This window comes from Ursus maritimus, unplaced genomic scaffold (assembly GCF_017311325.1).
Source record: "Ursus maritimus isolate PB19 unplaced genomic scaffold, ASM1731132v1 scaffold_9, whole genome shotgun sequence".
Taxonomy (NCBI): domain Eukaryota; kingdom Metazoa; phylum Chordata; class Mammalia; order Carnivora; family Ursidae; genus Ursus; species Ursus maritimus.
In genome coordinates, this window is record NW_024427107.1 from 67,176,834 (window position 1) to 67,199,806 (window position 22,973).

General features: G+C 41.8%; 1 long non-coding RNA gene across 1 annotated transcript; it reads left to right on the forward strand.

Annotated features, from left to right (window-relative positions):
* Positions 1–3,811: 3,811 nt before the first annotated feature.
* LOC103661688 lies at positions 3,812–22,761 on the forward strand. The gene is made up of 3 exons (XR_568211.1): positions 3,812–3,932; positions 21,977–22,158; positions 22,431–22,761. It is a non-coding gene; the product is annotated as an uncharacterized LOC103661688 (long non-coding RNA).
* The last annotated feature ends 212 nt before the right edge of the window (positions 22,762–22,973 follow it).

Here is a 22,973-nt window from a genome sequence, read left to right on the forward strand (position 1 = left end):
AAAGAGAAAGAAAGAGAAATCTTACTTTCCCCTCTTTCTCTCTTGGAGCAGTTCTGCTTTTACCATGCTCTATGATTTGTTTCCCCAAACATGGCAAACTCTCTCACCCCTAAGCAGTCACGCGTGCTCTTTCCCATGCCCATCCCACCCCCTTCCCCCCACAGAGGCCACTCTTTGCCTGGAGAAGTCCTGCTCATCCTTAGGTCAGATGTCACCTTCCTCAAATTCCTCTAGTCACCCTCAGGGGCTCTCTTCTAGGACTAGGGCATAGCTCATTAAACAATGTCTTGTGATAATGGAATCAGGAGAAGATCCGGGTGTTATGGGACATGAAGCCTTAAACATGAAGTTTTAGGGGGAATCTCTTTAAGGAAAAGCACAGAAAATTCGTATTACAAATTTGGACGCAGCTTATTTGGGTTAAAATATCTTTCTATTGCAAATTTTACAAGAACGTATGGACCACGTGAACCTCTTACGAGGACTGTGGAAGGGGTCTGTGCATGTGAGGGGCCCTGAATCCGAAGTTCATGGACTGCCCTGTCAGTCTTCCTCTGACTGTAATTGTGGGCCACCATGCCTGTCTTCCCAGGAGACTGCGAGCTCCTTAGGGTCAGGGACCATGTCTTCTCTCTCCAAGTTAATTATTTTTAAGAGGCCGGCTTTATTCCAAGTCACATTTCATAACCTCATATGTCTTTTCTCTGGATTCTGCATCAGCTGAGAATTATACATGGTTTGGACTGAAGTTAATTTTTTTCTAGAAGTAAAACCCGCCTAGGAGATACATGACAGTTGTTCAGAGGTTAACATCTGTGGGGCAGAGTTGAGAGTGGCCATGTGAAGGAAAAGGGGTGGGGGGCACGTGAAAACTATCACTACTCCTAAGAAGAGGGTGCATTAGGAACTTAGCTCTCATGATTAAAATTCAAAAATATCAGCCATTTACTATTAGCTTGTGGCCCAACAGCTGTTCATGGAGGTTGTCACTCTCTGGGTTATGATAACCAGTTTTCTATAGAAGCAGTTGGAAGACTTTTTCTATAAAGAGCAAGATAGTGAACATTTTCTGCTTTGCAGGCCATATGGTCTCCATCGGAGCTCTTAATGTATGCAAAAACAGCCATGGACAATATGTGAATAGGCATGACTGTTTTAATAAAACTTTATTCATGAAAGCGAGGGACACTTGGCTGGATTTGGCCCGAGGGCTGTAGTTTGCTGACTCCTGCTCCACACCACAGACTGGAGATGGAGGAAAAAGCATGGGATGCATATTAACCCTGGTGTTATTCTATTTTGGAGAGGAATCCTTCACGTGAAACCAGCTTGCTGACCTCTCCTTCTATGCTAGTTGATTTCTTGCAGTTCAGAAACACAGTGAGTAAGTCCATCAGCAACTATTTCTTAAGAGTCTGCTAAGCGCCAGACCCTGTGCTAGCCCTAGAGAATCAGTGAGAACAGGATCAATGGGGCATCCTTCTGTCCGGTCTGTGAGCACGTTTGTGTTCATTGTTCTTCATGTGCCAGGCTCTGTGTGAGGGCCTCAGAATTCATTACTGAACAAGATTGATGGTTTATCCAACCCTCCATCAGCTCATTCATGCACCTATCTACTCAACAAGCAGCTAATGAATTTCTACTAGTACAAGACAAGTTGGCAGAACTCTGCGTAATTTATCAGCCAGATAAATTTTACCAAGCCATGGCTCCTGCCTCCAAGTTGCTTACCATCTAGGGAGGAGATAAGCCGTGTGCATTAATATCCAGGGTCTGAGGTACAGAGAGAAATGTGCTGCAAGAAAAGTACAGATGGAGGGCTGTGGGTGCTCAGAGCTGAGCAGGATTCCTTCCAGCTGGAAGAGATCAGGAAGGCTGACAAGATGACATCTAGTTTCCTGTTAACCCTTTAAAGTGACACATGGGCCTGTGCAAAGATTACAAGCAGATTCTGAGAAGACAATACTCTTTTGTACATGTTACCAGCCCTCGGGTCCCACTGGGACAAGCCTTGCACACACTCTGTGGATTTAAAGTTCCAGGGACTGGCTCTTCTCCCCTCCCATCCAAACTACCGTACCTCTCAGTTTGCCTACGTGTGAGGAATTTCCATATTTGTGGGCCTTGAGTTGTGCACCAGTGGGAGTTGTTATTATGCAAAAGAATGAGAATAATAATTCTCGCAACTCTATGGTGGTGTTGTGTCTATTTTGCAGATGGGGAAGTTGAGGCCAAGGGGATTAATTAGCTTATGGAGCAACACAGAGGAGGGAGAAGCAAGCCCAGAACCTATGTCTTTTGACTCTCAGATGGCTCTCTCTTTGGACAAACTGTTTAGTTGCTAGTCTCCAGATAAATAAGCTGGAGCATCTTGACTCCTTCTGTGATCTTCTTCCATTCAGACTAGCTCCCTGCTTGACATTTCTTTCTCCACTATATTTCTTGGAGACATGGCTCTGCTTCACCCCCTCAGCCATCACTCCAGGCTGAGCTCCACTGACATCATTCACTAGGTTGGCCAACATTTATCCCCTGCCCCCAGGGAGTTCACAGTCTATTATTTGGGCCTTTAAATTGGCCTTCCCACCTCCTTCCCTCTCCTTTTCAATCTATCAACCAGACAGCATTAATAAGCCCCTCCTTAGCTGAACTTCAGACACATTCACTGATTATCTCCCTTCTGCCAGTCTCAGTTCTGGGTCCTAAGGAAGGAAAATTACAAATTTACAGATCTCATAGTTTACAAAGTGTTTTAGTTAAGTCACAAACGCTTGAGGACAAACAGCAAATCTCAGCTGAACTGGCAGCAGATAGTCTGGACAAAAGAAACATTCCAAAAACAGGAAGAGACAAAAGGTGGATTTTCTGAAAAAGAGTATTGACTCGTCAATGAAGAAGGTTTGTGGGGGCATTCATCACCCCTAGACCTTGCAGCATCTGCCAGCCAACAGCAGGAGAGGAAAGGGAGAAAAAGTATTCCATTCCCAATTCCAGAGTGAGGATAGAAGAGGATAGCTGCAGAAGGACTCAAGACCTAAATGAATAGGGGCTCCCCTTTCTGAGCCCAGGACTTTAACACCCTTAATCATCCTCTGTGTTCAGAGACTGCTGCACAAAGATGGTGGTTTTCCAAGTAGGAGCAATTCCAAGAAGGCAGGTTAACCTTTGGGAGAATTTCTAATAGGAACCATTCTGTGATTGATTGGAAATATCTGTAAATATGCATGTCCTGAGAGGTGAATGAGGAATGTGTGTTGTGATTTTCTCCCTAATGAGTCCATTTGTCGTAAGAGAACGGTTTGTCAGACAGTGGCATTGAGGAAAGACAAGTGGCTGGTGACATGGGAAGCTCCACTGGGAATGGACCTCATGGTGCTGGGATTGAGGGGCTTGGGGAGAACAGAGAGCGTAAATGGAAGGCACTGCAGAAGAGGAGAGTAAGCACAATGCATGATTTTAGGCACGGAGCTGATTTTTGGTAGAAAGCAAGTTGAGAAAAATAGAAATCAGTTGTTACCAAGTTTGAACTTTATCTTCCTAAAAACAGTGCTTCTGTGGGCAGAGTTCGTATGCAGGAGTAATGAATCATAGCGACGCCCGTTGTGTCACCCCTTGGGAAAATATCTCTGCCTACACTGAGGTTTCCACAGATTCTCTTTTGACATTCAGAGAGAAAAGAAGAGGAGAGGGAAATACCCTTCCCCTCCATTATGCTCTCAGGCCAGAAACCCACTCTGGAGGCCACAGTCGATGACAAACACACTCATGCAAATGCTCTGCTTGCTTTCGTGCTCTGTTTCTTCACCAACTATGCAACTAAGCAAAATGGAACAAGAAATCGTGTCCTGGGAGATATAAAATTGCTGGATTAGATACAGGCCACTCTTACATAAAGAAAGAACAAAGTGGCACTATGGCAGTGCTGAAAAGAGGTGAGGAAGTTATTGTCGAATTTTGTGTGAGACTGAGAGCTGGTTAAGGGGAGGATGCCTGAGTATGAATATCTTTGGTAATCGATAGTTATAGAATTAAAGGGAATAATCTAGTGCAGCACAGAGGTCGGCAAAATGCAGCTGTGGGCCAGCCAGCAACCTGTTTTTGTTTTGTTTTGTTTTGTTTTGTTTTGTTTGATGGCCCTTGAACTCAGAATGGTTTTTGTATTTTTAAACGGCTACATTTTAAGTGGTTATTTAAGAACCTACCTAATAGCCTCGATTTCGCCTGTTGGGCCACAGAATCTAAAATATTTACTATCTGGCCCTTTCAGTGTTTGCTGACCCCTGGTATATTGGGTATGAATATATAAGCTTCGGGGTCAAAGAGATCTGGATTTGAATTCTGCCCAGACATGTCATTTCATTCATTTGACACATACTTACCAAATATTTACTCTTTTTCTCTCTTGCCTCCCAAGATGCCATCCACTCCTGATTTTCCTTCTCTCTCGCTCACCGCTTCATCACTTTGCCAGTTACTCCTAATCTTCCTGACCTCTTAAAACTGGGTCCAGGGCTCAGACCTTGAACCCCTTCCCTTTGTCATCTGTCCTCACCACGCATTTGGAGTCATTCTTTCCCATTGCATTAACCTATGTCCTGATGACTTCCAAGTTTATATTTCTACCCCCCCCCAAACTCCACAGTCATAAATGCAAGTGTCTTCTTTATATCTCCCCTTGACATTTAATGAATATCTCAGACTTAACCACATGCAAAGCTGAGCTCCGGATCTTCATCCCCAAACCTGTTCTTCCTACAATCTTCCTCCTATTAGTAAATGATAACTCCATTCTCCTAGTCATGTCAGATGAGGCAGATCACATAACCTTTCTGGATTTCAGTTTCTTCATTTATAAAGTGAGCATTGCACTCATCCTGAACGTCAGTGTGAAGATCAAATGGGATAATATGATGTAAGTGCTTCTCAGAGTACCAGCCACGGTTTGCACTCCGTAAGGGTGATTCAAGTATAGCCTTGCAATTCTTTCATCCTAATGTCTCTTAGATCCATCTTTTTCTTCTTACTCTTTTAGTCCCCAATTATCTTATCCCGAGACCATGACAAAAGTTTCTGAACTGGTAGCCTTGACTTAGTAGTAAAGTAGTCATCATAGATAATATGATTCTCTCCATTTAAAGATAAAGAAGATGAAAATCATCCAAGTATGACCTAGGTCCCACAGCTTAGCAAGCACCAAAGTGAGGATTTAAACCCAAGCCAAATGAAAAACCAGTGTTCTTTATTCTCTGGTATTTACCAGGCTCATCCTCTGGAATGCAGCCTTTATCCTGCTTACTACCAGGTGAAGAGCAGAACCTAAGAGGTGTAACGCAATAACCAAGGAGGTTATGGAAAGCATGGAAAACAAGAGAAGGCTTTCCTAAACTGGGCTGATATGTCAGAACCCTCTCGATTTTTATGCAGATTCCTGAGCTTTGCCTTAGAGCAACTCTGTCAAAATTTCCATGGATAGGGCTCAGAAATCCTCATTTTATTAAGAGATTGTATTTATTTATTTGAGAAAGAGAAAGAGCATGGGGGAGGGGCAGAGGGAGAGGGACAAGCAGACTCCCTGCTGAGCAGGGAGCCCAAAGCGGGGCTCAACCCCAGGACCCTGAGATCATGACCTGAGCTGAAGTCAGAAGCTAAACAGACTGAGCCACCCAGGTGCCCCTGGAGTGCATATTTTTTAAAAAGCTCCAAATGCAGTTTTGAACAGTCAGATTGGAGTACCCTTGCTCTAGAACTCTGGCAGATTTCACAATATTTAAAGCCAATAAATATGATCTCGTAAACTAAAACTCCAAAGGGGCAGCCAAAACTCAGACACTCCAATATATAAATGGGCAAAGGGCATGAAAAGAGAATTCATAAAAGTCACAGGAAGCAAAGCGGCTAATAGAAATATTTTAAGTTGTCAGACCTATCATATTCGAATGAGCGCCAACTTTGAAGAATGAATGGCGTGCCATCTTTTGTACCTATCAAACTAGCTACTTTTTTTTTATGCAAGTGAGGATATGATGAGATGAGCACTTTCCTAAGCTAATGGGAAAATAAATATTGGCACTCCCACTTTAAAAAGCAATTCAGTAGCATGTATCAAATTGTCGGAAGTCATCTTTAATTCAGAAATTCTTTTCATATGAATGTACATCCAATGAAATAATCCAAAAAGAATGTAAGAGATATTTTACATGTAAAATATATTTATAACAATATCATTTGCAAAAGCAAGATAAATGAAAGTAAGCCCAAATGTTCAACAATAGGAAAAGTGAATTATTCAGCATTATTATATTAGCACAGTTATCGAATCTTTCAGAATATAGAATATATTATTTCATTTTTCTCAAATATAAAAATATATATGCCGAAAAAAAGTTGAATGTCCTTAAACAGTGTTAACAACAGAGTCTGTGAGTAAGACATAATATTATTCTCTCCATCTCATTATGTTAAAGGAAAATTTACACTAATTCCATGACTCAGATTGTTCGCTCTTCTTAGAAGGCCCTACCCAGATTTCTACACTAGGAAAATGTTTTTATTTTAAGAACTAATGTAGCCCCTTTGTCTCTTCCTCAGGTTGTGCCCCATTTGCCCATTTTATTTACTAGCATAGATTACTTTTACCTTAGCACTTACTTGCTATTCAAAAAAAATTTTTTTGTTGGTGCGTTTATGGCTCCTAGTAGACTATGAGATGTTTGAGGGTAAGATTTGGGAGTCCCAGATGCCCGAAAGTGCTTATTGAGAGACTCCATGGGTGACAGAGAGAAGCCCAAAGTAAAATTCACATTGAGTGTCTGTGATTCCATCAAAAAGAATATTGCCAAAGACTTGGTTTCTGCTTAGGACACGGAAAGTGGGAGAGCGTGGCATTGCCATGGGTCCTGCAAACACAATGCCAGACAATCTGCAAATTCACACAGTTTTTTGGATCAATTAGAGTACTAAGGTCATACGACACCAACTAACGCTAAATCTAAAGAAAGATACATGCCTTCAAGAAGGGCCAAGATTGAGCACTTACTTACCCAGGGCAGATGCTAACAGGAGCCATAAGAGCTATTAAGAAGAATTCAACTAAAATTTTTAACACATTGCAAAAAGCCACACCAGGGTAACATGAGATTATAGAACCCCTGGCACCATGGGAATTTCCACCCACTCACTGGTTCTTCTCAAGAGACAACATACCTCAGTGGGTACTCAGAAGAATGACTGGAGGCAAGGTGTGAAACCTAAGGGACTCCCCCTCATGACATAGGTCTCAGAGAGTAGGCCAGCAGCCACTGTGGGAAAGGCATGAGCCCGACCTGGATCCTTCTACACTCTCCTACACAGCAAAAGCATTAAGCTTATAGGTAAGGAGCCACAAATAATGCTGGCCCTGGACAATAGTGAAAACCCACTGCAGCTGGGGAAAGGAAGCAGGAAAAAAGTATTAAAGTATTAAAGGATGCCTTGATGACCACACCCAGATTTTGTAAGTAGGAGAGTAGCTTCCCAGCTTTTAAAGCTAGAAAAGCATTATTCAAATTAAGCCATGTGAGAAACATAAAATATACAACAGATAAAAGGAGAGCAAGTATGGACAAAAACCCTATTGATGTATCCTCAGACTTTACAGGGAGCCTAGGTACCACTAGGAGATGTCTAGGGCTCCACTACACATGCTTTTGAATTACCAGATAATGGGGTCTGATTAGGATGTGACCACTAACCAATACCTTTTTTCTTCATTTAAATTCAATTTAATTAACATATACTGTATTATTCATTTCAGAGGTAGAATTTAGTGATTCATCAGTTGCATAAAACACCCAGTGCTTATCACATCATGTGCCCTCCTTAATGCCCATCACCCAGTTACCCCATCCCCCACCCACTTCCCCTCCAGTAACCCTTGGTTTGTTTCCTAGAGTTAAGAGTCTCTCATGGTTTGTCTCCCTCTCTGATTTTTTCCCATTCAGTTTTCCCTCCCTTCTCCTATGACACTCTGCTCTATTTCTTATAGTCCATATATTAGTGAAACCATATGATAATTGCCTTTTTCTGATTGACTTATTTCACTCAGCATAATACCCTCCATTTCCATCCACATCAATGTAAATGGTAAGAGTTCATCTTTTTGATGGCTGAGTAATATTCCATTGTAGCCCAGATGTCCGTTGACAGATGAATAGATAACGAAGACTGTAAGCTTTTTAAATTTTACAGAGGGGTTTGGACACAGACAGACTAACTCCAGGCCCCCTCCCCGACTTATAGAATAAGAACTACAGAAGTATTAAGAGTGAGGGCCATGGCAGCTGAATTACTGAACTCTACATCTGAAACTAATGATGTACTATATGTTGGCTAATTGAAATTAAATTTAAAGAAAGGAAAAGAAGAAAAAAACTTATAATCTTGGGCAAATTCTATAACTTTTCTTTTTTTACTTTTAAGCAATCTCTACACCCAACATGGTGTTCAAATTCACAACCCTGAGATCAAGAGTTGCATGCTCTACTGACCGAGCCAGCCAGGCACCCCAGGGCAAATTCCATAACTTTTCAAAGTCTCTGTATCTTGATCTGGAAAGTGGGGATACTATGGCGTCTACCACAAAAGATTTTTTCAGTGACAAAGAAATGAGTGAATATATATGAAGCATTTAAAACAGTATCCGACACAGGTTAAACATGTAATAAATGTTAGCCATTATTCTTCCTAGACATCAGCAGCTTTTGAGAGGGGGCAAAGAGCAAGGGCTTTGGACCTAGGTTGACTTGATGGTATTTCACGTTGAGCACTGCCAATTCGTAGCTCTGTAATCATAGGCAACTTAGGGCAAGATTTTTACTTTGTTGTCTTTATTATGTATCCCACTTTCATTGATTGAACTACATCATGTATTAGGCATTCTTCCTGCTTCCTGTTGTATAAAATCCGTATGGAGGATTAAAGATTACAAAGCTAAAGGATGCAAATCCATCACTTAGTGCTAAATTAAAGGATGACAAAGAAATTAATATTGCCTAATTTCTCTCTGGATCCAAGGTCTGAAAGTGTACTTTCAGAATATTTTCTGTATTTCGATATCCCTTAGTGTTAACCTGGGACATAATTAGCACCAATAACTACTCACTATAAAAATGTAGTGGTCATACAAATTGTGATAATCGCCCAAAGGGGAATTGTGATGTTCTTTGTGGGGCCCAATAAATCGTGGGCACATGTATTCATAGCAAATCAGAAATAGGGCTCTTCGATGCATATTGTAGTTCTTTACATCTCAAAGCCTAGCGCCATATCTGCATTTTCCCATCTATTGGATTTATTACCACCCGTTCATTTGCATATATACCTGCTAACAGGAAAGTCGAAGTAGGCTTAAAAAAAAAAAAAAAAGGTAAGGGAGAAAAATTATAAATTGAAAGCAATTCTAATTTTTTTATTCTGTTTTCTGTGAACTGGAGAAAGATCATACTGATTCAGTCTAGCCAAGGACCACTCAAAGCAACTTTTCAAATAAGGTGTTCTACAAGGATGGAATTTGAGAATCACTGTTGGATGGACCTAAATCAAGCAATTTCTAGGATTCGGTTGGCAACAATGAGTGTGTCTCATTTGTGAAATCACACAGTTGAAGGCAAAAAAGAGAAAGATTATGTTTTCTGTAGCCACCTCCCGCCACCCCCCTTTTAAACTATTTCTTATCCTTTAGGCCTCTCCTTGTTCTCCAGGCAATCTATTTGGTCAGTCCGCACCAGCTGATCCTTTCTCATTATTTAAGCCCTCAATAGACTTGAAATGCAAACCTCCATCTCTCATGATATTCTTCTACTTTCAAACCTTAGGAAAAAAATGCAGCTTTTACAATATTACCTGGGATTAGTTAGGATATCTCATTATACCTCTTATCCTAATTGGTTTGTGTGTGCAAATTGTTGAGGTTTTAGGAGAGATATTTTAATAGGCCAGTAATCTTTGAGAGGCATTCTAAGAGACCAAGCATTCCCCAGAAGTGCCATGTGCTCCCTCTCCTATGTGGGAAGTTTAAAACATGCTATTCTTTCTACGTGTCATGTCCCATCTTACCTCAACTGGCTGGTGAACTTCTCCCATCCCTTACAACTTGGCTCAAGTATCAGTTCTCTGTGGTTTTTTCCTTCTGCACATCTGTTGGTGCCCTCTCTAGCTGCTTTGTCTGGGATTTCTGTGGTACACAGAGGGACAAGCCTCCAAAGATAGTCAAATCCTAAACCGAAGAACCTATGTATACATTAACTTACACGATACAAGGCCATTTCAGGGGTGATTAAATGATGGATCTTTAGATGGGGAGGGTATCCTGGATTACTCAGGTGGGCTGAATGCAATCCCATGAGTTTTGAAGGGGAGGGAGAAAGGGAAGAGAGTGTCGGTGATGATGGGGTCAGTTAGGATGACACAGTGAAGATGGAGGAAGGGATCACGCTAGGGGCCAATGACTGTAGGCAGCTTCTAGAAGCTAGAAAAGCCAAGGAAACACATTTTACCCTAGAGCCTCCAGAAGGAACAGAGCTCTGCCAATTTTAGCTCTGTGAGACTCATTACAGATTTCTGATCTCCAGAACTATACATAATAAATTTGTGCTGTCTTAAGCCAAGGTTGTCATAATTTGTTACAGCACCATTAGAAAACTAACACAACTTCCAAGAAACTGATTGTCTTAGGGAAAGAAGACTTCAGTGTGAGGATTCTTCCTCTTGCTCTACTGTCAATTTGCCTATAAGTACTAAAGGAAGGGCTTAGTAAATTAACGATGATTAACAAATGAATAAATGCATGGATGATTCACTGAACATTTCCTGCAAGCATTTAATTAGGGATAAGATGGTACACGAGACAGAGCTACAGACTTGGGTCAGAAACCAGAATTAGCTTTAGCTCCTCCACCTGGGTGAAGATAAATCACTTCACCTCTCTGAATCTCAGCTTCTTTACCTGAGAAAAGAAACCCAAGATATTTTTTTGCTCCCCAAGCTAACTTTCAGCCACAAGATTGTGTGACCATATGCCAGGAAATTTTTGGAAGACGTGCCTGAACTGGGTCGGGGGTTGGACTGATGACCTTACAGGTCCCATCCAGCTCAAAGATTCTATGACACAGACACAGCAGGACACATCTTGTGTAGAAAGTAATTCTAAGACAACTGATGTTTCAGGGCCTCCTGCGGGGAAGGGATGTCCTCTGAGAGCAAACAAAGGCACCAGTAGCTTTGGGTCAAACCCTGCTTCTGATTCAGGCCAAAGGCAACTTGAATGCCACAAAGAACATCAAAGGGCAGAATCTGGCCCTGGAACAAGAAGACGGATGGAGGGGAAGTCATGATCTGCAGTAAAACAAATAAATAACCTTTAAAATCACATCTGCAGACGGTCTAACGTTTTTAAATGCTTTCCAATAAGCTTCCTTGGTAGCTTGCCACAAAGCCTGTCCAAGAGGATTTACAACAGATGGAGGCAGGGAATTGCAACCCAGCCCTGATGCTGCTACTAACCATGTGGGTGACCTTGGGCACATCATTTCACCCCGGTGGCCCATACGTTTCTCATTTCAAAGTGAGGGGACAGAATTAGATGACTTCTGACCTCCCGCATAGCTTCCACATCTTACCACCTCAGCCCAAGCACTGATCGTGGATTCTCAAAAGCACAGTGGTTAGTTTTATGTTAAAAAGCAGACATTTACAGGATTCTGCAAAGGAACCCAAATTTCAATTTAAGTCCTCACCTTGGGAGAAGGAAGGGTAGGAAAGGAAGAAAGAGGAAAACAGGGAAGGTTACAGAAGCTGGTATTTTTTCTCCTTAAACCATTTCCTCATTGTTTCCCCATGTTGATACAACTGCTCAAAGTCATCCATAACCAACGTCCTTGGCAATGACCCCACTCTAGCTAAGGCTGTACAGTCAGGCTTAGAGCTGGTGCTATCTTTCTGTGCTTAGGAAGAGCTGTAGGCTTGGGCCTCCCAGGCATCAAACCCAAATCCCAAGATAATGTTTAGGACACTTAATGCTCTTTTGTCCTCGGCTTTCCCTTGTAGGAATCCAGCAAGATGGAGTGCTGAGCTATCTCCCAGATTCCCCATTTTAGGGCAGGTCTTGAAATAGTTTATGATGTAACTGTTTCCACCGCATTTCTTTTTTCAGACCCCTTCCTATATAAGCCAAAGCTGTGAGAACAAGAACTTTCAGTTTTTTGAGAAAGGCCCAAATGAAAATCAAAAAGGGGGAAGGGTTTACATTTACCAGATGTTCAAAAGTGTTCTGAGTTTGAACTTCAAGAAGTTTAAAATTTTACCAAGATCTATCTTCTACCTGCTCCCCGGCCACCATAAAAATACAGGGACAACTGGGCCCATGGGATCCTTTTGAGTTTCTAGACCCTGGGATATATTTATCAGGAAAGAGTGGAAGAGAATTATAAAGACAATAAAGTGTGTTCAAAGAGCTAATTATAAATAATTCCATCTAGTCACAGAAGGTGTTAGAGCAGTGTTTTCCAGAGTACTGTATACACACATAGTACAGTATACAACATACAATATACAGAACAATTTAAAGTAGGACATGTCTGTGATACATTGACTGTTCTTACCACTTGCTCATGGGCATCCCTGTTCATAGAGTCTGTTCCCAAGAAGAGAGTCTGTGAAACTTAATGTGATGAGGACACACTGATCTCAATGATCTGCCTACTTCCAAATGGGTCCCCTAGCTTACCCGGCTGCTGTGTCACCATAGCAATTCCCATCCCTCAAGTCCTCCTCAACATCCCTCACCACCTTTCATCAGCATCCCTTCCCTTAACTGTCTCAACATTCCTGTGTTCCTAAACCAGGCTTATGTCTCCTCAAGTTCCCCCAATCCCTCACCCCTGACCCTTATATGACCTCCTTAAACCAAACCTTTCTCTAAACCCCTAACTCTTCTTCCTCAGTCCCAGCCTTTCCCTACACTGACACCACACTTCTCAGTATCTATTTCTCCCTACCACAATCCTCCCTTTCAGATTACTCTTTCAGCAAATCAACCCACTGCCTTGGGTCTTCCTCTCTTTTCCTCATTCCATCTGCCTATTTTTTGATCCAACGCCCTGGAAAACTCATGCCCACGCCCAAGACTCACTCCTGTCTATTCTTCCTTAGCATAGGCCCTGAGCAACTCTCACTCTCTGAGCTAGGATTCTTCCTAGATTTCCCCTGTCTTTATTTCCCTTCCATTAATTTCCCCTTAAAAATAAATTTATTTATATTTTCAAAGTAAATTGACTTAAAGAAAAGATATTTACTAAAGACTAAGTAATAGTGCACAATAATATAGATATGTCCCACATTTTGATGATTATAAATGAATGGCAGATTGAAAAAGACTACTGTAGAATTACAGGGTATTTTCCCACATATTTTTTTTTTCATTCATCCTTGTGACATCCGGTAACAGCAGGGAGGATACGAGTAATTAACCCACTGTTGAGACAAAAAAGCAAAGACAGAGAATGGTTGGATGAATTACCCAAGGTCAACAACGAGTAGCTGGTAGATCCAGGACTGAAATGAGAGCCCACTGACTTCAGGTTCCCTACTCTTTGCCCTTCCTGACAGTGACATTCTTCCCTTGCGTATACACTTCAATATGAACCCTTCTTAATTCAAGATGCACGATGGAGACCTCAGGAAAGGGTACTTGCCAGTAGTAAAATGAAGAGGAATTTTTAAAAATTTATCTCAGGTACTTTGAATGTATGTCAAATTAAGAAAAAGTATGATCTATAGCCAAGGAAAAGATAACAAATCACTGGAATATAAATAAGGTTCCCTTACAGAAAGTGGCAGAAATATGGAACACAAATATAACTCGAGGAACATGATATAAGACTCCTGCATTTTCAAATATCAGATGTTTGAAAAGAGAAGTTGTAAAAAGACGGATAATGCAGATTGTGAGTGTACTCAGTTTCCAGGAACATCATGGTCCGCACACGCACCAGGCTCTAACACGTACTGAGACAGCAGGGTGGTGGGGAGAAGGGAATGGGGTGAGCCAGGCATTGAATGGGCTTTAAGCACTGCCTCAGCAGTAGATCTGGACCCAGGGGAGAGTGGGCATGTGCAGAAATGGCCTTAAACAAAGTATGGTGTTAAACCTGAAGTTTATGGAATGTCTTCATGCATCATGATGAAGAATAAAGGTCATGTAGGCAGAACTGCCTCAGGTTTAAATCTCAGCCCTCTCACCTGCTTGCCGGGTGTATTGGCAATGTGTCTAACATCTCTGTGTCTTCCTTTCTTCACCTTTAAGAAGGTGGCAAGAACAATACCTGTCTCCTAGAACTGGTGTGAGCACGGGGCAAGACAATGCTTCTAAGAATATCAGCTCAGAAAAAGTCCAGCTAGTTGCAATAGAGGAATAAAACAATCATCTAGAAAGAATAAAGAATTAGAATGATATTGGGCTTAAGAGCAATGTTCAAGACTGCAAGGCAATGGAATAATACCCTCAAACACCAGGGCAACTATGATTTCCAACCTAGAGTGCCACAACCCTCTGAATTATCAGTCAAGTGTATGAGGAGATAAAGATATTTTTAGACACTCAAGGTCCCCAAATATTGCCTACCAGACAGCTTTCCTCAGAAAACTGTTGGAAGCTATACTCCATCAAAGTAAGGGAGTCAGACAGGGAAAAGATCCAGGAAACAGGAGATCCAACTTAGTGGAGAAAAGAAGGTAATTCCAAGATGCTGCTAAAGAGAAGCTCCAAGGTCACCATGGTACAGCCAGGGTGGAAGGCAACAAGATGAGACCGAAGCAAGAAAGGACCCCAGGAGGGTGCTTCCAAGGGAGGGAAAAAACAAAACCAAGAAACAAGACACTTAACCAACAGATTACTTCATGCATTTGGCAATAATATGCAGAGGTTTGCCACCTGGAAGAGAGTTTGTAGATGCATTCGTGACAGTTACATGGAACAAATGAAAAAGTAGGGCAATTTTTATCCCCCGAAACACATACCAAAATGGAAAAAAGAAAGAGAAAATATTATAAAACACACTATGTGACTCAGCCATGAGGACTATATCATATATACAAATTTAAACACTGACTGTTGAGATAGCAGAACCAGAGGAGGAGAAGTGTTTAGGGTTGTGGTATGGAAGAGACATGATTCCTTATCTTCCAAATAAGAAGCCAAAGACAAGTTTCCAAAAATGTAAAACCAAGCAATTATAATATGAACATGTTATAAGAAAATGAGGTAACTAGTAGAAGAACTGGTCAGATCATTTAAAAAAAAATAGTGGCCTCCGAGTTTTATAATAACCTTTATAGTACTATATGAATTTTTAAATTCTATACATGCATTGTTTGAATTTTTTAAAGAAAATGAAAAATAGCCTAACAGAGTTCCTGGCATAGCAAAAATACTCTCTAAATATTAACTAGTATTGTTGTTAACGTTTTTCAGGAGATAAGCCCCAGAATTAGCTGGGCATTGTCAGGCAAATTAGTAATCCAGCATCTAGTATTTACCGGGCTTTTGGTAAACTGTCAGAGGACAGAGACCATGTTTCTCATCCTTTATGGTTTACCCCTATCCCTATCCCACTCCAGTATAACAGAGAGCTGGTACAAATAGGTAATCAAAACACAGTCAGGGAATGAATGAACAAAAGAACAAATGAATGAAAAATATAATATTCAGTTGCTAACGTGGGGTTAACTCAGTCTACACGTACAGAAAATAAAGTTGGACACACTTTGAGTGTTGACTCTGACTAGTTCTTAATTCATTCAGTTATGGACCAAGCACGAGAGTCAATGACAATGGCAACTCTCTTATTTAGCATTTAATTTTAATGAGCATTGTAATTCATGTATTATGTCCCACCAACTTGTCTTCAACACCTCCCCAACCCTTAGAATCTTGAATTTCCAAGAAGTTATTTTATAGAGACCTGGAATGGGACGATGACAAAGAAGATTGGATAGGAAGAAATATATATAAACTATTCAAAACTATCTTAAAAAAATGAAACACCATTTCAGCTCTCAGGAATATGATAAACAGGGCCTGCAACATTTCCCAGGAACATCCTCCAAGGGAAAAGGACACTAGGACATTCTCAGTCCACCATGTGCAGTACCGTGTCACAGGCTGACAAATATAACATCCTGAGAGCTCTTGTTGTCTGCAGAAGTCATAAAGACAGCAGGTGGGAGCTTTGGCACAACTAGCTTTCTAAGGCATGCCTCTTATAAAAATGAGGATTTAATTCATATGTTAGATGCTTTCTGCCTTCCTTTGAGATCTATTCTCCACACATTTTTCATCCTGCTAACCTGGCCAATATGGATGCAAGCTCTTCACCATCTGGCTTCTGGTGGTGAGATGCAAGAGGTCAGGGGACAGAGGAAGTATACTCGGGGTATTGACTCCCAGCCTGCACCTCCCACACACCCACTTCTCTCTGCGCCATTGGCCCTATTCCTTTACTGAAGCAGGCTTCTCTATTTAGATCTTCTTTCTGGATTCAGGTAATTACTCCTTCCCCTTGCTCTTACCCCAGGGGTCTCGACAGCTCACTGCCGTTGCCAGCCCTTGGGATACTGCATTCTTTCCTGTTCATTTCTCCAAACCTTTGCATTGAGTCACTTTACAAAACTCTCCCCCTGCTTACCCAGGGTAGGTTTGGTGTCTGTCTTCTGCATGACTAATACACGCTTGATTCCTATAATGATTACATATTCAACAAAAGCTACCAGGACTTGTCAGATTGGGGGAATGTCAGTAAATGCAACTTTTCATGAACCCCCATTCCTCTGGTGGGGGGAGACTTGCTTGAATTAAGAGTTATAATATTCTGCCAATCCATAATGAAGTCCTTCCAGGTACCAGAAAGCCCAAAGTTGTGGAAAGGTAAATAGAGTGAAGGTCAATGATGTCAGTCTCTGGAGGGCAAATGGGGGAGTGAATAAGCTAGTGAGAGAGGAGATGATAGTAAGCAAGTGGGATGTATGAAATCAAGATTTGGGAGAGATGCGATTGCTGGAAATGACAAAGACTAGAGCATAGACATATGAGTAGGTGGCTGAGGTGGGGTGAGGAAAAAATGGTTAGAGCTAAGGCCACCAAAGGCTGAATGATCACAGTCATAGATGACCTAACTTCATGGATGCTAAATTTGCCAAGGATGTTATCAAGCAGAAAGGAGGAGAGGAAGAAATAAGCCAAATATTAAGTCATCAATCAATTAATAACAATAACACCAAAAAATAACAGACATTTGTACGGCACTTATAATATGCCAAGCCCCATTCAGAGTACTCCCCTTCATCTACCTTATCCCCATTTTAAAGATAAGAAACCGAGTCCCGAGGACATTAACTAACCTGCCCTAAATCTTGCAAATAAAAAATGGCAAAGCTTGGATCCTACCCAATCTGATTCCAAAGTCTATGTCTTTAACCACAAATTTCCCCTCCTGCTCTAAAAAACAAAAAGAAAATAATAAAATATATAATTAAAGCTAACACTTTGGAAGCACTTCCTCTGTATTTCTGTACCTCTGTACTCTGTAGCCCAGTACTTTTGGGTACTTTTGATATGCTTCAAAGCAGCTGGGATTTTTGAAGTAGGAAAATACACCATGTGGAAAGGGAATAATCCCCTCACCCTCAGGCCCTAAAGTTATCTGTGGTGTGGAGATGAAACAGCCACTGATGGAAGTCTTGCAGGGGACGCTGCTTCACCAGGGGACAAAAGACTTTGCTTAGATCAAGGAGGTGATAGGCCCTTTCAGAAAGAAAGTTTGGAACATAGGGAATTTGTTCATGGCTCACTGTGAATTCCAGGAAAGCACAGGGGTTTCAGAGGGCAGGAAGAGGTAGGGATAGAGTCAGATTTGGGAAGCCTAGAGGCATGTTCATTGATAAGGGATTAGCTGGGAAGCTTGGCTTCTGACAGTGCCTAAGGAGGAAAGGATGGGAAGTGAGAGGGGCAAGTCCTGGAGGTCTGAGAGCATCTGGGAGGGATAGAAGTCCTAGGTGGGGGAGGCGCTTTGTAGATGCAAGGAGACAGGACCCTCAAGGCACCTGATCTGGTCCACAAATGTGTCTTATTGGTCTGTATAGCCCCAGTGTCTGGCACCCAGCACGGTTTACAGAGCAGAGCTGGTCCCTATACTCCTGACAAGGGAAGACAAGGTACAGCATTATCTGGCTACCCACCTACAACTCTTACTTCATCCTGACCTACTATCCACCATGTTTATCCAGCTCCAACCACACTGGGCTCCATTGTATTCTCCAAGCACACCAAGCTCCTTCCCACCTCGGAGTTTACTTATTGGCTATCTCACGTGTGCCTGGACCCCCTCACCCCGCTGCCAACCAGTTTCTCATATGCCTGGCTCCTTCTTATCACTCACGTCTCTGTTCAGATGTCACCTCTTCATTGACACCTTGCTTGACCCCCAACTTTAACATCTCACCCCAATCTCAATCTCATCCTCCTACTTTAATCCCTTCATAGCACATACCACTTATTGCTTATTTATTAATGCGCATGTTACTTGGTTTTTGTATATTTCTTTTCTCTGCACTAGAATGCCCATGAAAGCAGAAGAATAATCTGCCTTGTCTTTATGCCCTAGCACTTAGAAGAAGTAAATATTCATTGAAAACAAAGAGTTTTAAAAAATTGTTAAAACGCTTTCAAAATTTGAGCACGAGTTGTATCTGAAAAGCCCTTCTAATTCATGAAGCCCTCTAAAGCTCAGCAAGATCAAGATTTGGCTCAGTATCCCCAAGCCAGCTCATCATGCTTCATCTGCAACTAAGTGTGTGGGTTCAGTGGCCGAAATTGAACGGCTCATAAGGGGAGGAAGCAAATATTTGGCAGGCTCATTTGCCAGAGTCATTGCCACTGATTAAAAATCAATTAATTATGGGAATTAAGGGAAGAGTATGGCCTGCATGTCCCAGGGCCACCTTTTTCTGAATGACTCGTGTGGCCCAGGGCAAGTCAGGACATAAAAGTAAAAATAAACCATGTGCTCTGAAGCCACAAAGAGGCTTTGACAATAAAACTGATGAGATGGCAGGTCGTAGATAAGGTGACCTGACTGCAGAAGATTTTAAAGTGCATGCCTTTGAACTTCAACATGAACAGAGGAAGAAACAGATTCTTAGAATTAAAGGAAAAAATAATACCAAAAAGAAAAAAAAAATACAACCCTCAGCATTGGGTTAAAGAAAGATAAGATTTACTGCACTGGGAAAACCAAAGAGAACCCATGCAAAGTACTGTCACGGGATGAAGCAATTGAGATAAGCCCTTTCCAGCTCCGAATAGAGGGTAGTCGTTTGAAAGCAAAGGGGGCTTTGTGTCTTCCATTTGGTGCATTCTATTTTTTTTTATTTTCTGGTCAACTTGACCTTTGAGAGTCTTACGCTGGTGATTTCTGACCGAGTTGTGGCATGGAAGCCTGAAGCTCTCTAAAATATAAAACTCATTTGATTACACTGCTTAGCCACTATGAAATTCCTTCACTTTTCCCCTACTTTTTAAAAACATATGTCCCACCTCAGTTGAACCGAACTAGTCTTTCCAGGTCATGGCTACAAACAATAGCTTGTATTGTTTTAGTACCTTCCAAGACTAAGAAGTGAGTTTAGCAATCATCCAGTTAGTTCCCGGCTCTGAGCAATGTCAGCCCCAGAATAGTGAGAAAGCTGGGTCAAGAGCACACTAGCTAGTGCACCGGGAGAAGGGCAGGGAATCCCAAGTGCTGAGGCCGGCGAACCTGAACTTGAGGCCCTCTCCACTATGTGCTAGCTGCGTGGCAGTCACCAGAGCTTCTAAATCTACAACAACAAGACTCTTTCTCCGGACTGAACCAGTCCTCATCTATAAATATGGTGAGAATTCCATAATTTCCGCAGAAGTTTATCATGTACCAGTGCTGTACTGGGATCTGAGGGTTTAGTGCAGATACGACACAAAATAGACACATGCATTTATCCCTCTCTCCATAAATTCGTAGCTATGATTATCTTATTATCTTAGAACTCAGATACTCTAAGCAGGGGTTTGCGGGGAGAAACAAAGAGCAATTTCTCCTACCCATAGCTAAGACTATGAAGACACTACACCAAGAGGATTAGTAGGCTTGTCTAAGTTCATGTCGTAGGGCCTGCTGAAAAGGCTTTTAGCTCTCCCTGCTCCATACTTCAAAGTTCTAGGTACAGACAATTCTCTCTGTACCTTGGTATGCAGTATTCTGGAACACTGGCCTCTACTCAGTAGAAGTTATCGAGGACCTTCCCAACCTTTTCCATGCCATGGCACGCACTGCAAATGCAGCTTTTTTAGCACCCTATGGCCTAACACAGGATTTGGCAACTTTTTCTGTAAAACGCTAGATAGTAAATATGTTTGGCTGTGTGGGTCTTCTGGTCTCTGCTACAACTACTCGACTCTACCGTTGTGGCTTGAGAACAGCTTCAGACAGCATGGAAATGGATGGGCATGGCCGTGTTCCAGTAAAACCTGATTTACAAAAACAGATTCTGGATGGATTTGGCTTACTGACCATAGTTTGCCAGCCCCTGGCCTAACACAGAGTAAAATATCAATAAATACTATTTATTAGTCATTCATTAAGCCAAGAAATATTTGCTGAGAAACTTCTATGTGTCAGGCCCCAGCCTTGGTGCCAGGGCAAAGGGGTAAGTAAAAGGACTTGGTTCTTACCCTCACTGAGCTTACAGTCTACACTCTGAATAAGTAGGTTCAAAACAATATTAAAGAAACAAATGTGGTTTTGACCTAAGGAACAACCAGATTCTCAGCTCTTCTGACATCAAAGCTGAAGTTTTAATATTGTTTATAAGCTATTTTGGGGTAAAAAACAAAACTCTTTATTACTATTAAATCTTATTTCCAGGCACAGTTCTGGGCACACATTAATCACTTCACTGAAAACATACTGACTTTTATCTTACATTAGGGGATTTGGGTCCTCATGGAGACTCTTGCATATCCCTGCCTTTTCCAATCTCTACAGATTTTCTCTCTGCAGATGTAGTAAGAATTGGCAGGCTAATTGACATGACTAATTTTGTCTTTAGGCTTAAGGTCATGGACAATATTAACGCAACTCGTTCAAATTCCAAATCTCAAATGACCTCGAGAAAATTTGTGGATGAAAAGTGGGAAATCATCCAAAAGGCTTGTCTTAACCTAGGTGCCCCCAAGAGAAGTGGGGCCTAGACAAGGTCTTGCAGGGAGTTTATTTTGAAGACATGATCCCAAGGAACAGAAGGGGGATTGTGAAGGGTGAAATAGGGAAGGAAGAAGAGCCTGGCTAGGGTGCACTGTCCAGGTGATCCCCACATGGACAACTGGGGCTCAGTCCCCCTACGGCCCTTCTGAGGAACCCTACAGAATATACCACATAATGGCTGCCTAAGGGATAAAAGAGGGCTATATTTAGCTACCTGCTCTCATTCCCCATTGATCAAGGGTTGTCCCAGGAAGTGCTACCTCTCATACTCTCAGGGCTGCATATACCTCAGAACGTCTGAGCAGGTTCCTTCAGGTACCTCACATTGGCCATGTCATCGAAACTCCAGGGAGAACGCAAGAGTTAGAGGATACAGCTGAGGCCAGATGCTGTTAGGTCTGACCTGCATGGTAGCCGGTGACTACAGCAGTGGGTGGAATAGAAAAGGTGGACCAAGAGGATCTCAGGTGGGCCAAAAGAGATGTCAAGTCTAGCCACATACTTACATTCAGCCAAAATACAGCAGGTGCGCTGAGGAAAGGTGGGCTTTAGACACAGTGAGTATCCAGCCATGTGTCTAGTATAACCAATTCTCACATCTAACCTCCCTCTCCTGACGCAGATACTGGCAATAATTCACCTTTGTGTAGCATTTGCAGAGCACTTGTGTGAACATTTGAGTCTGTCAGAAGTCTTGTGTTGTAACTAAAGACTAAATCATCTAAGGAAACGCTATCCGACGGAACTCTCTGCAGTCATGAAGTGTTGTACGCGTCGTTCAGTGAAGTAGCCATTAGTCACATGGAGCCAAGGAACCCTTGAACTATGGCTGGTAGGACTAAAATATTGAATTTTTAATCTTACTTCATTTTAATTAATTCCAACTGAAATTTAAATGCCACACGTGGATGGTGCGCCCATATTGACAAAGCGGCCACAGACACTGAAACATGTCTTTTTTACGTTGTATTCAAAATATTTCTCACTGGAAGTTCACTGAGAGAAATCTGCTGACTTCCCTCCTATTGCATTTTTTGTTTACGTATTTGGTGCTACGTTATACTATTTCACATGCATTCTTGCTATCACCTGGTTGTTTTCCAGTCCCAACTGTGATGTATAAAGGAAGGACTCTGAGAAATAGCACTGAATAACTAACGCGAGCTGAAGCCTCCAGCATCTTCGCAGGAACAGAACAAAGAACGGCGTCTCCCCTCCCTCTACCTACCTTGCTTCTTGTTTTCAGTCTGCACTTGGACACAAGACCATTTTGTGCTTCCGTGGATAGAGAGAAAAAAACAAAAAACCCTGCCTGCCTAAAATTACAGTACGTGCCTTGCAGAACAATGCACCTAAAATACCATTTGTACAAAGTGAGATGCATAATTTGGGATGCCTAATAAATAGATTTGGGAGACTCGACCTCAAACCTTCAGAGTTTTGAGTCCATGACTTTCTACTTCCTATCTCACCACTTGTTATTTCAAGTATGATAAGTTATGTCAAATCCAAGTACATTCAATAAATGATTCAGGAGCTACTAAGTTACAGTACAATTGTTACTTAAATATTTATGTGTTGTTTGGAGGAAAAGAGGCATTTTAAAGCTAAGACAGTCACACATCATCCATCCTGAATTGTTAGAAC